Source organism: Pseudorca crassidens, chromosome 4, assembly GCF_039906515.1.
Source record: "Pseudorca crassidens isolate mPseCra1 chromosome 4, mPseCra1.hap1, whole genome shotgun sequence".
Taxonomy (NCBI): Eukaryota; Metazoa; Chordata; class Mammalia; order Artiodactyla; family Delphinidae; genus Pseudorca; species Pseudorca crassidens.
In genome coordinates this window covers 32,579,035-32,591,578 of record NC_090299.1, presented here as the reverse complement: position 1 = coordinate 32,591,578, position 12,544 = coordinate 32,579,035, and the positions used below count along the sequence as shown (strand labels likewise).

Genomic DNA, 12,544 nt, shown 5'->3' with positions numbered 1-12,544 from the left:
TATAATTGCTTTACCATGGTGTGTTAGTTTCTGCTGTATAACAAAGTGAATCAGCTATACATATATCCCCATATCTCCTCCCTCTTGCGTCTCCCTCCCACCCTTCTAGGTGGACACAAAGCATGAAGCTGATCTCCCTGTGCTATGTGGCTGCATCCCACTAGCTATCTGTTTTACATTAGGTAGTGTATATATGTCCATGCCACTCTCTCACTTCATCCCAGCTTACCCTTCCCCCTCCCCGTGTCCTCAAGTCCATTATCTATGTCTGCATCTCTTTGTTCCTGTCCTGCCCCTAGGTTCTTCAGAACTTTTTTTTTTTTAGATTCCATATATATGCGTTAGCACATAGTATTTGTCTTTCTCTTTCTGACTTACTTCACTCTGTATGATAGTCTCTAGGTCCATCCACCTCACTACAAATAACTCAATTTCATTTCTTTTTATCACTGAGTAATATTCCATTGTATATATGTGCTACATCTTCTTTATCCATTCATCCGATGATGGACACTTAGGTTGTTTCCATCTCCAGGCTATTGTAAATAGTGCTGCAGCAAACATTGTAATACATGACTCCTTTTGAATAATGGTTTTCTCAGGGTATATGCCCAGTAGTGAGTTTGCTGGGTCATATGGTAGTTCTATTTGTAGTTTTTTAAGGAACCTCCATACTGTTCTCCACAGTGGCTGTATCAATTTACATTCCCACCAACAGTGCAAGAGTGTTCCCTTTTCTCCGCACCCTCTCCAGCATTTATTGTTTCTAGATTTTTTGATGATGGCCATTCTGACTGGTGTGAGGTGACACCTCACTGTAGTTTTGATTTGCATTTCTTTAATGATTAGTGATGTTTAGCAACCTTTCATGTATTTGTTGGCAATCTGTATATCTTCTTTGGAGAAATGTCTATTTAGGTCTTCGGCCCATTTTTGGATTGGGTTGTTTTTTTGGTATTGAGCTGCATGAGCTGCTTATATGTTTTGGAAATTAATCCTTTGTCCGTTGCTTCGTCAGCAAATGCTTTCTCCCATTCTGAGGGTTGTCTTTTAGTCTTGTTTATGGTTTCCTTTGCTGTGCAAAAGCTTTTAAGTTTCATTAGGTCCCATTTGTTTATTTGTGTTTTTATTTCCATTTCTCTAGGAGGTGGGTCAAAAGGATCTTGCTGTGATTTGTGTCATGGAGTGTTCTGCCTATGTTCTCCTCTAAGAGTTTTATAGTGTCTGGCCTTATATTTAGGCCTGTAATCCATTTTGAATTAATTTTTGTGTATGGTGTTAGGGAGTGTTCTAATTTCATTTTTTTACATGTAGCTGTCCAGTTTTCCCAACACCACTTATTGAAGAGGCTGTCTTTTCTCCACTGTATGTTCTTGCCTCCTTTGTGGTAAATTAGGTGCCCATATGTGCGTGGGTTTATCTCTGGGCATTCTATCCTGTTCCATTGATCTATATTTCTGTTTTTGTGCCAGTACCATACTGTCTGGATTATGGTAGGTTTCTAGTATAGTTTGAAGTCAGGAAGCCTGATTCTTCCAGCTCCATTTTTCTTTCTCCAGGTTGCTTTAGATATTTGGGGTCTTTTGTGTTTCCATACAAATTGTGAACTTTTTTGTTCTAGTTATGTGAAAAATGCCATTGGTAATTTGATAGGGATTGCATTGAATCTATAGATTGCTTTGGATAATATAGTCATTTTCACAATGTTGTTTCTTCCAATCCATGAACATGGTATTTCTCTCCATCTGTTTGTATCATCTTTAATTTATTTTTTCAGTGTCTTATAGTTTTCTGCATACAGGTCTTTTGTCTCCTTAGGTAGGTTTATTCCTAGGTATTCTTTTTGTTGCAATGATGAATGGGAGTGTTTCCTTAATTTCTCTTTCAGATTTTTCATCATTAGTGTATAGGAATGCAAGAGATTTCTGTGCATTAATTTTGTATCCTGCTACTGTAGCAAATTCATTGATTAGCTCTAGTGGTCTTCTGGTAGCATCTTTAGGATTCTCTATGTATAGTATCATGTCATCTTCAAACAGTGACAGTTTTACATCTTCTTTTCCAATTTGGATTCCTTTTATTTCTTTTTCTTCTTTGATTGCTCTGGCTAAAACTTCCCAAACTATGTTGAATAATAGTGGTGAGAGTGGGCAACCTTGTCTTTTTCCTGATCTTAGGAAAAATGGTATCAGTTTTTCACCATTGAGAACGATGTTGGCTGTGGGTTTGTCATATATGACCTTTATTATGTTGAGGCAAGTTCCCTCTATGCCTACTTTCTGGAGGGTTTTTACCATAAATGGGTGTGGAATTTTGTCGAAAACTGTGTCTGCATCATTGAGATGATCATATGGTTTTTCTCTTTCAATTTGTTAATATGGTGTGTCACATTCATTGATTTGCATATGTTGAAGAATCCTTGCAATCCTGGGATAAATCCCACTTGATTATGGTATATGACCCTTTTAATGTGCTGTTGGATTCTGTTTGCTAGTATTTTCCTGAGGATTTTTGCAGCTATGTTCATCAGTGTTATTGGCCTGTAGTTTTCTTTTTCTGTGGCATCTTTGTCCAGTTTTGTTATCAGGGTTATGGTGGCCATAGAATGAGTTTGGGAGTGTCCCTCCCTCTGCTATATTTTGGAAGAGTTTGAGAAGGATAGGGGTTAGCTGTTCTCTAAATGTTCTATAGAATTCGCCTGTGAAGCCATCTGGTCCTATGCTTTTGTTTGTTGGAAGATTTTTAATCACAGTTTCAATTTCAGTGCTTGTGATTGGTCTGTTTATATTCTCTATTTCTTCCTCATTCAGTCTCGGAAGGTTGTGCTTTTCTAAGAATTTGTCCATTTCTTCCAGGTTGTTCATTTTACTGCATATAGTTGATTGTAGTAATCTCTCATGATCCTTTGGATTTCTGCAGTTTCAGTTGTTACTTCTTTTTCATTTCTAATTCTGTTGATTTGAGTCTTCTCCCTTTTTTTCTTGATAAGTCTGGCTAATGGTTTATCAATTTTGTTTATCTTCTCAAAGAACCAGCTTTTAGTTTTATTGATCTTTGCAATTGTTTCCTTCATTTCTTCTTCATTTATTTCTGATCTGATGTGATCTTTATGTTTTCTTTCCTTCTGCTAACTTTAGGGTTTTTTTGTTCTTCTTTCTCTAATTGCTTTAGGTGTAAGTTTAGGTTGTTTATTTGAGATGTTTCTTGTTTCTTGAGGTAGGATTTTATTGCTATAAACGTCCCTCTTAAAACTGCTTTTAATGCATCCCATAGGTTTTGGGTCATCGTGTTTTCACCGTCATTTGTTTCTAGGTATTTTTTGATTTCCTCTTTGATTTCTTCAGTGATCTCTTGGTTATTTAGTAGTGTATTGTTAGGCCTCCATGTGTTTGTATTTTATACAGTTTTTTTTCCTGTAATTTATATCTAGTCTCATAGCGTTGTGGTTGGAAAAGATACTTCATACGATTTCAATTTTCTTAAATTTACCAAGGTTGATTTGTGACCCAAGATATGATCTATCCTGGAGAATGTTCCATGAGCACTTGAGAAAAAAGTGTATTCTGTTGTTTTCGGATGGAATGTCCTATAAATATTAATTAAGTCCATCTTGTTTAATGTGTCATTTAAAGCCTGTGATTTCTTATTTATTTTCATTTTGGATGATCTATCTCTTCGTGAAAGTGGGGTGTTAATTTCCCCTACTATGATTGTGTTACTGTCAATTTCACCTTTTATGGCTGTTAACATTTGCCTTATGTATTGAGGTGCTCCTATGTTGAGTGCATAAATATTTACAATTTTTATATCTTCTTCTTGGATTGACCCTTTGGTCATTATGTAGTGTTCTTCTTTGTCTCTTGTAATAGTCTTTATTTTATAGTGTATTTTATCTGATATGAGAATTGCTACTTCAGCTTTCTTTTGATTTCCATTTGCATGGAATATCTTTTTCCATCCCCTCACTTTCAGTCTGTATGTGTCCCTAGGTCTGAAGTAGGTCTCTTGTAGGCAACATATATACAGGTCTTGTTTTTGTATCCACTCTGCCAGTCAGTGTCTTTTGGTTGGAGCATTTAATCCATTTACATTTAAGGTAATTATTGATATGTATGTTCCTATTACCATTTTCTTAATTGTTTTGGGTTTGTTATTGTAGGTCTTTTCTTTCTCTTGTGTTTCCTGCCTAGAGAAGTTCCTTTAGCATTTGTTGTAAAGCTGGTTTGGTGGTGCTGAATTCTCTTAACTTTTGCTTGTCTGTAAAGGTTTTAATTTCGCCATCGAATCTGAATGAGATCCTTGCTGGGTAGAGTAATCTTGATTTTAGGTTTTTCCCTTTCATCACTTTAAATATGTCCTGCCAGTCCCTTCTAGCTTGCAGAGTTTCTGCTGAAAAATCAGCTGTTAACCTTTTGGGGATTCCCTTGTATGTTATTTGTTGCTTTTCCCTTGGTGCTTTTAATATTTTTTCTTTGTATTTAATTTTTGATAGTTTGATTAATATGTGTCTTGGTGTGTTTCTCCTTGGATTTATCCTGTATTGTACTCTCTGTGTTTCTTGGACTTGATTGACTATTTCCTTTCCCATGTTTGGGAAGTTTTTGACTACAATCTTTTCAAATATTTTCTCAGACCCTTTCTTTTTCTCTTCTGTTTCTGGGATGTCTATAATTCGAATGTTGATGCTTGTAATGTTGCCCAGAGGTCTCTGAGACTGTCCTCAATTCTTTTCATTCTTTTTTCTTCATTCTGCTCCCTGGCAGTTATTTCCACCATTTTATGTTCTAGCTCACTACCCATTCTTCTTCCTCAGTTATTCTGTTATTGATTCCTTCTAGAGTATTTTTAATTTCAGTAATTGTGTTGTTCATCCCTGTTTGTTTGCTCTTCAGTTCTTCTAGATCCTTGTTAAATGTTTCTTGTGTTTTCTCAATTCTGTTTCCGAGATTTTGGATCATCTTTACTAGCATTACTTTGAATTCTTTTTCAGGTAGGTTGCCTATTTTGTCTTCATGTATTTCGTCTTGTAGGTTTTTACCTTCCTCCTTAGTCTGTAACAAATTTTTTTGTCATTTCCTTTTTTTTTTTTTGATGGGTTGTGCTGTATTCCTGTGTTACTAATTGTTAGGACTGAGACTTTCAGCACTGGAGTTTGTAGGCACTTGGATAGAGCTGGGTTTTGGTGCTGAGATGAGGATCTCCGGGAGGCCTCACTCCGACTGATATCCCCTGGGGTCTGAGGTTCTGTGTTAGTCCAGTGGTTCAGACTTAGAGCTCCCACCACAGGAGCTTGGGCCCAACATCTGGCCTGGGAACCAAGATCCTGCAAGCTTTGTGGTGTGGTAAAAAAAAAAAGAAGAAAGAAAGAAAAAAAGGAGCAGTACAATATCAAAGGATAAAAAACATAATAAAATTAGAAAGATAAAAAACATATTAGGAAAAATAAAACTATAATTGAAACAACTGCAACAAGGCAAAATAAAACCACAACAGAAAATAGAAAAAAAAAGGGGGGGGGGGCAACAAGCCAAAAGGAGAGATCACTAACAAAGTATAAAGAATAAAGTAAAATTAGAAAAATAAAGATTTATTAGCTCTAATAAATAAAAATTTATTCTAATAAATATTTATTAGATTTATTTTTTTAATAAAAATATAAAAGAGTCAACAACTGTGAATCAAGGTAAAACAGAACCTCAATCTAAAAGAGGTAAAAAGAAAAGAAGAAAAAAAAAAGCCTTGGCTGTGGGTGTGGAGTTTAGACAGGGGGTGGACCTTAGGCAGGGGTGGGGTTTAGGGTGGGGCGGGACCTATGCGGGTGGGGGTGACGTTTGCCCGTGGGATGGGGCATCTGCTTAGGACCTGCCCCAAAGGGGAGAGGCAGCACTTCGAAAGGAGGGCTTCTGTGGTGTGCACTTCTGGAGTTTGGACATAGGGCCCTGGGTGAGGGTGTGTGGGTGGGCCTTAGGCCCAGCTCATTGGAGGGGGTCTCTGAGTATAGAGGTAGGGCCCCGGGTGTGGGTGTAGTGGCAGGGCCTGGGTTTTGTGTGGCAGGAGGGAGACTCCGAGGGCAGAGAATGACGCCGGGGAACCCAACAAGCTCCCTGGTGCCTAAGTGGACAGGGAAGGCACTGGCCCCGTTCCCTTTTGTTCCTTCACACCCCTCCCTCACCGTCTCCCCTAGGGTCTCCCCTGTCCCTGCTGGACCCCTAACCGTGCGTGGGTCTCTCTGGGTGTAGGAACTCCTCCCCTCCCCCAGCCACCCCTCAGGGGTGCCCTCCAGGAGGTCCAGCCTTTACTTTGACTCCTCCCCTTCCCTCCCTCCCACTTCCTCAGGACCTGCACGGCTGGAGGATCCTCGGTGGGCAGAGGATCAGGCCCGGGATCTCAGCAGGTTCCTGGGGGCCCGAGTGGGCAGGGGAAACCTGGCCACGCTCCCTTTTGATCCTTTTCCCTCCCACTGGTTCCCCAATTTCCCGCTTCGGGCATGGGATCCCTTCCGCCCCCCTCCCCCCACAGCTGCCCCTCGGGGGCGCTGGTCCTGTTCCACCTCTGCTTCTCCTCCCCCTTCACTCCCCCAACGCCCCATGCCCTACCCCCTCGCTGGGGGTTCCTTCCGTTCCCTTAGGTGTCCGTGGTCCCCCACGGTGCCTGGTAGGTGCCCTAGTTGTGAGGAGACGCGAGTTCCATGTCCTCCTAGTGTGCCATCTTGACTCCACCCCCCTTGGTTATAATTATTTAAGTTGAAAAATTGTAAGACTTATTTAAGAAGGGTTAGTTTATAGGGAAACTTTACAAATAAGAATAAAAAGTAACTTTAAAACCTAACTCTCATGCTGCATTTTTATAAGGAAAAATTTCTGACTTCTCCTTTGGGTCTTGCCTTTTTGAAAAATTAAAACTTAACACAGTGGCTTCATTGCCTTGACTAGTTATGTCAATGGAGAATAGCTATTCAGGATGGGAAAGTAAAATCACATTGAAGGACATACTCAGTTCAGTATACAGCACCTATGCCTGCACCAGTAATGATATATCTCAAAATATTTTTGCAGCATGTTATCAAATTATTCTTCAGTGTCACATGAATTACCCCCTTCTCTCTAAAAATGCACTTTCCCCCCCCAAAAAATGAGCATGGGAAATAGTCATCCTTCACTGGCATGGGTTTTGACAAGAATTTTCATTATTATAGTCAACAAATATATGTTGAGAACCTGTTCTGAGCTGGAAATACAGATGGAAAACTAATTATGTTTTTATTTTAACTGAATGATACTAAGCTAAACCCTGCTGGTAGATTGAGGGGCACAGAGAAGACATAGTGGGGGATGTACTGAAGCTCTCAGATTCCAAGGTCTGAGTAAATTCAGAATATTCAAGCTTTAACAGTACCACCTAAAGCAGCTACCCAAAATGCCTAATTCAACTCACAGCAACAAAAATTTATTAATTCTTCAAAAGAAAAAGTGAATTTTTTTTGCCTGATGTTCATAAAGTTTCACAGTGGGTTTTTTGTTCGTTTTGTTCTGTTTTGATTTGTTTTATTGGTCAAGGAATGTGTTTGGGATTTTTCAGACAGAGTGGCAGTTCTCCAGTCTTTAATTCTCTGTTTTGAAATAAGAAAATTGCCTCCATATTACTATCAAACACGGAGCAAGATCATCTCTGTGTTGATAGAAATAGTTACTCAGCAAAGGTCACACCTGCCTGAAACCACTGTGCAGGTATCTGAAAGGGCACTCACTCGGGGCTGAGGAAGCCCCAGCCATCCTCCCATTAGCCAGATCATCAGCCTGCTCCCAGAGGGAGCTTTCTTCCTCGAAGAAACAGGCCTAATGTTTTCTAGTTGGAACACTTCACAGAGAGCCAGGGCTTCTGGCTTCTATTCCCAGCTGCACCATCAGATCATAGAGAGACACGTCTCTGTGGCGATGTGGAGATGGTTACCCTTGTGCAGGGAAGGGTTAGGATTCATGGTAAATGTTTACTGTGAGCATCTTGCCTGAAAGGTGTTGCATGCTCTTTGAGAGAGGAAGGTTACTGCATGATGTCATTGCTTCCAACATATGCTCAGATGTTAAAAAAAAAAGAAGGGAGGTTAACGAAAGCAATACTGTTGTCTTGGAGGGTGTTTCAGGGATTGTAGGAGGGATGCACAGATAAGTAGGTGGCAAGTTGTTTTCCTACCATAAAGCACAACTTTTGCATCATGTCACTCTGACAAGTGGAATTTAAAAGATATTTCCAGCAAGGTGTACACTGGAAATGTTTGATGAAAGAACATAGGGAAGTGACTGGGGACCAGGAAATATGGACTTGATTTGAACCTTTGGATGAAAATCCTCTTTTCTGGTTTGTTTTCATGACTTGTAGTATTACAGTGATGACATTTGCATTCTCCAGCTCAGGATTAGCTAGAGAGGAAGTAAGGGCTCAATTGCTTTAGTGAGCACATAAACCATGACCTCTCCTGGAAGATAATTGTAATTAAGGGATAGTAAACCCTCAGTCTATTTTCTTCTCAACATGGGTAACAGAATTATACACAATTGTGACATTTGCCTGAATACGAAGAGGAAATTTTTCTTCATCATCCTCTGCATTCTGGTTTTGGGTTGAAAGAAATCATAATTTTCACATGGTGATGTCAGATCCATTCCCACAACAGAGATTAGACAATACCACAAACACAGATTTATGGTTTCATAGGAGAAGTCTCCTGTTTTCAAACATTTATCTTTAACAATAGGCTACTGGCAGGGAGGGAAGGCCACCAGTTGCATATGAAAGGTATGGTATTCTGTTGTCAGTGATGAACACAGACACTGGTTGCTTCTGTTGTCCCTGCTCCCACTCATGACCCCCATTTCTCCAGCATATTTAACATCAGCCATTATAGAGTTAGCACACAGAAGATCAGTGGCATCACAGCTCATTTACGTAAGAGAATTATCAAACGTTCATCACTGTCAACAGTAAAAATACGATAAAATACCTTCTGTTTCTATCAAGGTAATTTCTATTTTCAAGGACTAAAGGAATCTTTTAAAAAATATTCAGTAGTTGAGGAAGCTGAAAGAAAACATTACTTGACTTTCCTCCTCTTTAAAAAGATGATGACTAAAACACCAAAACTTCTTCTAGGTTTAAAATTATTCCATTTTACAATTTTTTAACTTCCTAAAAGTTTCAGATTCTCTAATAGTATCATGACGCTGCACTTAGTAATTTCAGAATAATTACTTAAAAAAAAAAACTACTGCCCCCATCTTAGCATTTTATGGCCATTTATTGCTTTTTCCTTTGTTTCTTTAAATACTGTCTTGTTCCAGAAAAGACTTAAAGGGATTTGTAAGTATGTTCACAGTATAGTAAGATGAAATAAATATGTGATAAAAGTAAGGCAAAGAAAAACTAAGGGATGCAGTTAGAGTGAGGATAGTGTTAACACTTACATAAAGTTCACTCCATTTCCCAGAGATGAGTGATTTGGATCTCCACTTTCCAAAACCCAAATGAAATGGGGAAATAGTGCCAATTATAGATTTTATTTTCCCTAAAGCAGTAGTTCTCAAAATGTCATCTGAGTACACCTAAGTGTCCCTTAGATCCTTCAGGGGCTGCAAAGTGAAATTATTTTCATAATAAAACAAAAACATTATTTGCCTTTTCTATCTTATTCTCTCTTGATCACATGGTGGAATTTTTTCCAAAGACCACATGACCATCATTCTGATGGTGCCATTACTTTTAAGGCTAATGGAATGTGTGCTTGTATATGCTTGCATTTTTAAATTTTTTGTTTCAATTCCTAATGTGGTAGATATTCATAGATACATTCCACATAAACAAAAGCACTTTGGGGGCCTCAATCATTTTTAAGAGTGTGAAAGAGTCCTCTTCTAAAATATGAACAACTTTGTTTCTTTTCACTTTCCTTATATTAAAACCTGAAAATTGTCATTCACAGAAATTTAATATTAGTTATTCTATCTGATCATGGGCAAATGAATAACTTTCTATCTGATCATGGGCAAATGAATAACTTTCAGGTTATTTATGATGTACTGTAATCATCAGGAGAGCAGTGGATCTTATTGGCCTCTTTTTTTTTTTTTTTTTTTTGCAGTACGCGGGCCGCTCCCTGTTGTGGCCTCTCCCGTTGCGGAGCACAGGCTCCGGATGCGCAGGCTCAGCGGCCATGGCTCACGCGGCATGTGGGATCTTCCCGGACCAGGGCACGAACCCGTGTCCCCTGCATCGGCAGGCGGACTCTCAACCACTGCGCCACCAGGAAAGCCCTGGCCTCTTATTTTGAGGGTATTGGTCAAAGCTCCTTTGAGGAACTGATGAAAGCCATGAACCCTCTCAACTAAATACAACAACAGAAACACAGAATTTTAATGTCTTCAAATTGCTTTAAAATACAGTTTTAAGGTAAATTTGGGTAATAAGATACAGAGAAGCTTAATGAATAGTGGTTCCTTTTTATCCTCTCTCTTGTCATCTTTGTTTCTCCCCAGAGTATAAATTAAGGTAAAGTATTTCTAGTTATACTGTAACTCATTCTACACCAGAAAGGAATATTGTTTCTGGTCATGTTGATGAATGGAAGGTTTTATAAGCTCAGCTTTCCTTCCTTCGATCCTAAAAATAATAACCTCAACTACATAGCATAAATCTATTTCCTTGGAATATTCTGATAATCTCAAAAATAGAAATGCTGAAATCTCATAGATTTAAAAACCTTGGCTACATGCAGCTAGGTGAGCTGATATAGGACTGTAGAGACTCTCATTAGGACTGTTTACTTCCAACTACAGCTTCTGAATTTGCTAGCATGTATTTATTGAGTGCCTCCCATAATATAGACCTGGGCACTATAGGGACTGTTTTAGTACAGTATGACATTTGGCTGAGACTCAACTAATGCATAAGATGTAATTCATTTATGAATAGACATTTTTTTATGTGGCAGATAGTGTAACATGATCAAGCAGAATGGTTAAAAAGAATGTTTCTAAATTCAGAAATCTTGGTGGGTGATAACATTTATTGGCTGTATGACTTGAGCAAATACTTTAATCTGGTCTGTTGAACTGGCATAAAGAGCGTTCCTGATACATAGAGTTATTGTGAGAATTAAATTTAGTAATGCATATAAAGTACAGAGGAGTGTGTGTCATATAACAAGTGCTCAATAAATGTTATTACAGAAAGTGCTGTGCGATGTGATGCAATGAAAAACGCAATATGAATTTGGAGAAGGAAAGGATCACCAGAGGTCAGAAGGGTCTAAGGGAGAGTTCATGAAAGAGGTAAGACTTCAGCTGTGGGGCTACTAAGTGGAGTGGGGAGTTATAAAGTTGTTGGTGCACCATAAATTTAAAATCTAATGGAGGAGAGAGGATCAGCCCCAATACGTATAAGCACAAGTGTCAGAAACATGGAAAGAATGCTTAGGTCTCTAGAGATATACATAGAAGTGCTAAAACACAGGCAAGTGAAAAGGATAAAGAGTGGGTGTGAGTTATTAAAATGACTGGAATACAGCTAAGTATATTGCACCACTTATGGGACCATACTATTCCATTCATCCCTCCCAAATTAAATTTCACTTTTCTCGTAGGAATCTTTTGTGGTTAATGGTTCCAAAGGGAGGAGTTATCTTTTATTTTATTTATTTCTGAGCAAACACACCTTATACACACACAAAATACACCCACATGCACACCCACACCACAAAAACGAAGCACCAGAACTCTATGTGCCTTTTAGACATTTATACTTTTTGTCTCTTCATTCAACAAATTTTAAAAAATATGGAAGGAATTTTGGAAAAGGCTCACAAGTACCTGTTAATGGGAACAGATATTTCTGTAGAAAATTTTCAAGGCTATTCTAAAGTAATGGCTTTGCCGATTTTTTTAATGGTCATGATGTATCCTGGCTTTGTTAGTACACTTTTCCTGATTAAGAGCCCCCATTACTCTAATTAAAATAACACCATCTGGTTTTAATACTGCACAGTAACTCTTCTACTCCTTAATCCCAGGGCTGGAACAACATTCAGTCTGGACCAAGCAGAGGTTATGCGGTGTTAGTTTACTTGCTGTTATAATTTATGGATTTGTTGGTGGAGGATCCTGAGAGATAGTGGTGCTGGAGATTTTTAAAAGTAGGTAGAGGATCCAGAAGAAAGAACAACATACTAGAGTTGTGTGCATACATGCTAGATTCTCCTTTCAAAATGGATACTTCAAGTTCTAGAGAGAAGACCTTTTTGAAGAGATAGCATTGAATGGACCTCTATGAAGTAAGGCAGCAAGCCATGTGAACTTCAGGTGGGAGTGTGGCTATGGAAACTACACTAGGCAAAAGGACTGAAGGAATGGTGGGTTTGATGAGAACAACCTTGGTGAGTTCAAGGAATAGGATAAAACAATAAGCTTGGCTGGAGTGGAGTGCGAGAAGGGGAGAGAGATGGGAGACAAGGTCAAGAAGATAGGCAGAGGCCAGACCATGTTGGATTTAGAGGCTC

The 12,544-nt window shown here is 38.8% G+C and overlaps 1 long non-coding RNA gene across 1 annotated transcript in view; it reads left to right on the top strand.

Moving 5' to 3' along the window:
- Nucleotides 1-11,321, top strand: part of LOC137223108 (uncharacterized) — a 258,839-nt gene extending 247,518 nt beyond the window's left edge. Inside the window, exons 3-4 of the long non-coding RNA XR_010942719.1 lie at nucleotides 10,133-10,440; nucleotides 11,220-11,321. This is a non-coding gene — a long non-coding RNA (uncharacterized lncRNA). The remainder of the gene's footprint in view (nucleotides 1-10,132; nucleotides 10,441-11,219) is intronic.
- Nucleotides 11,322-12,544: the final 1,223 nt, after the last annotated feature.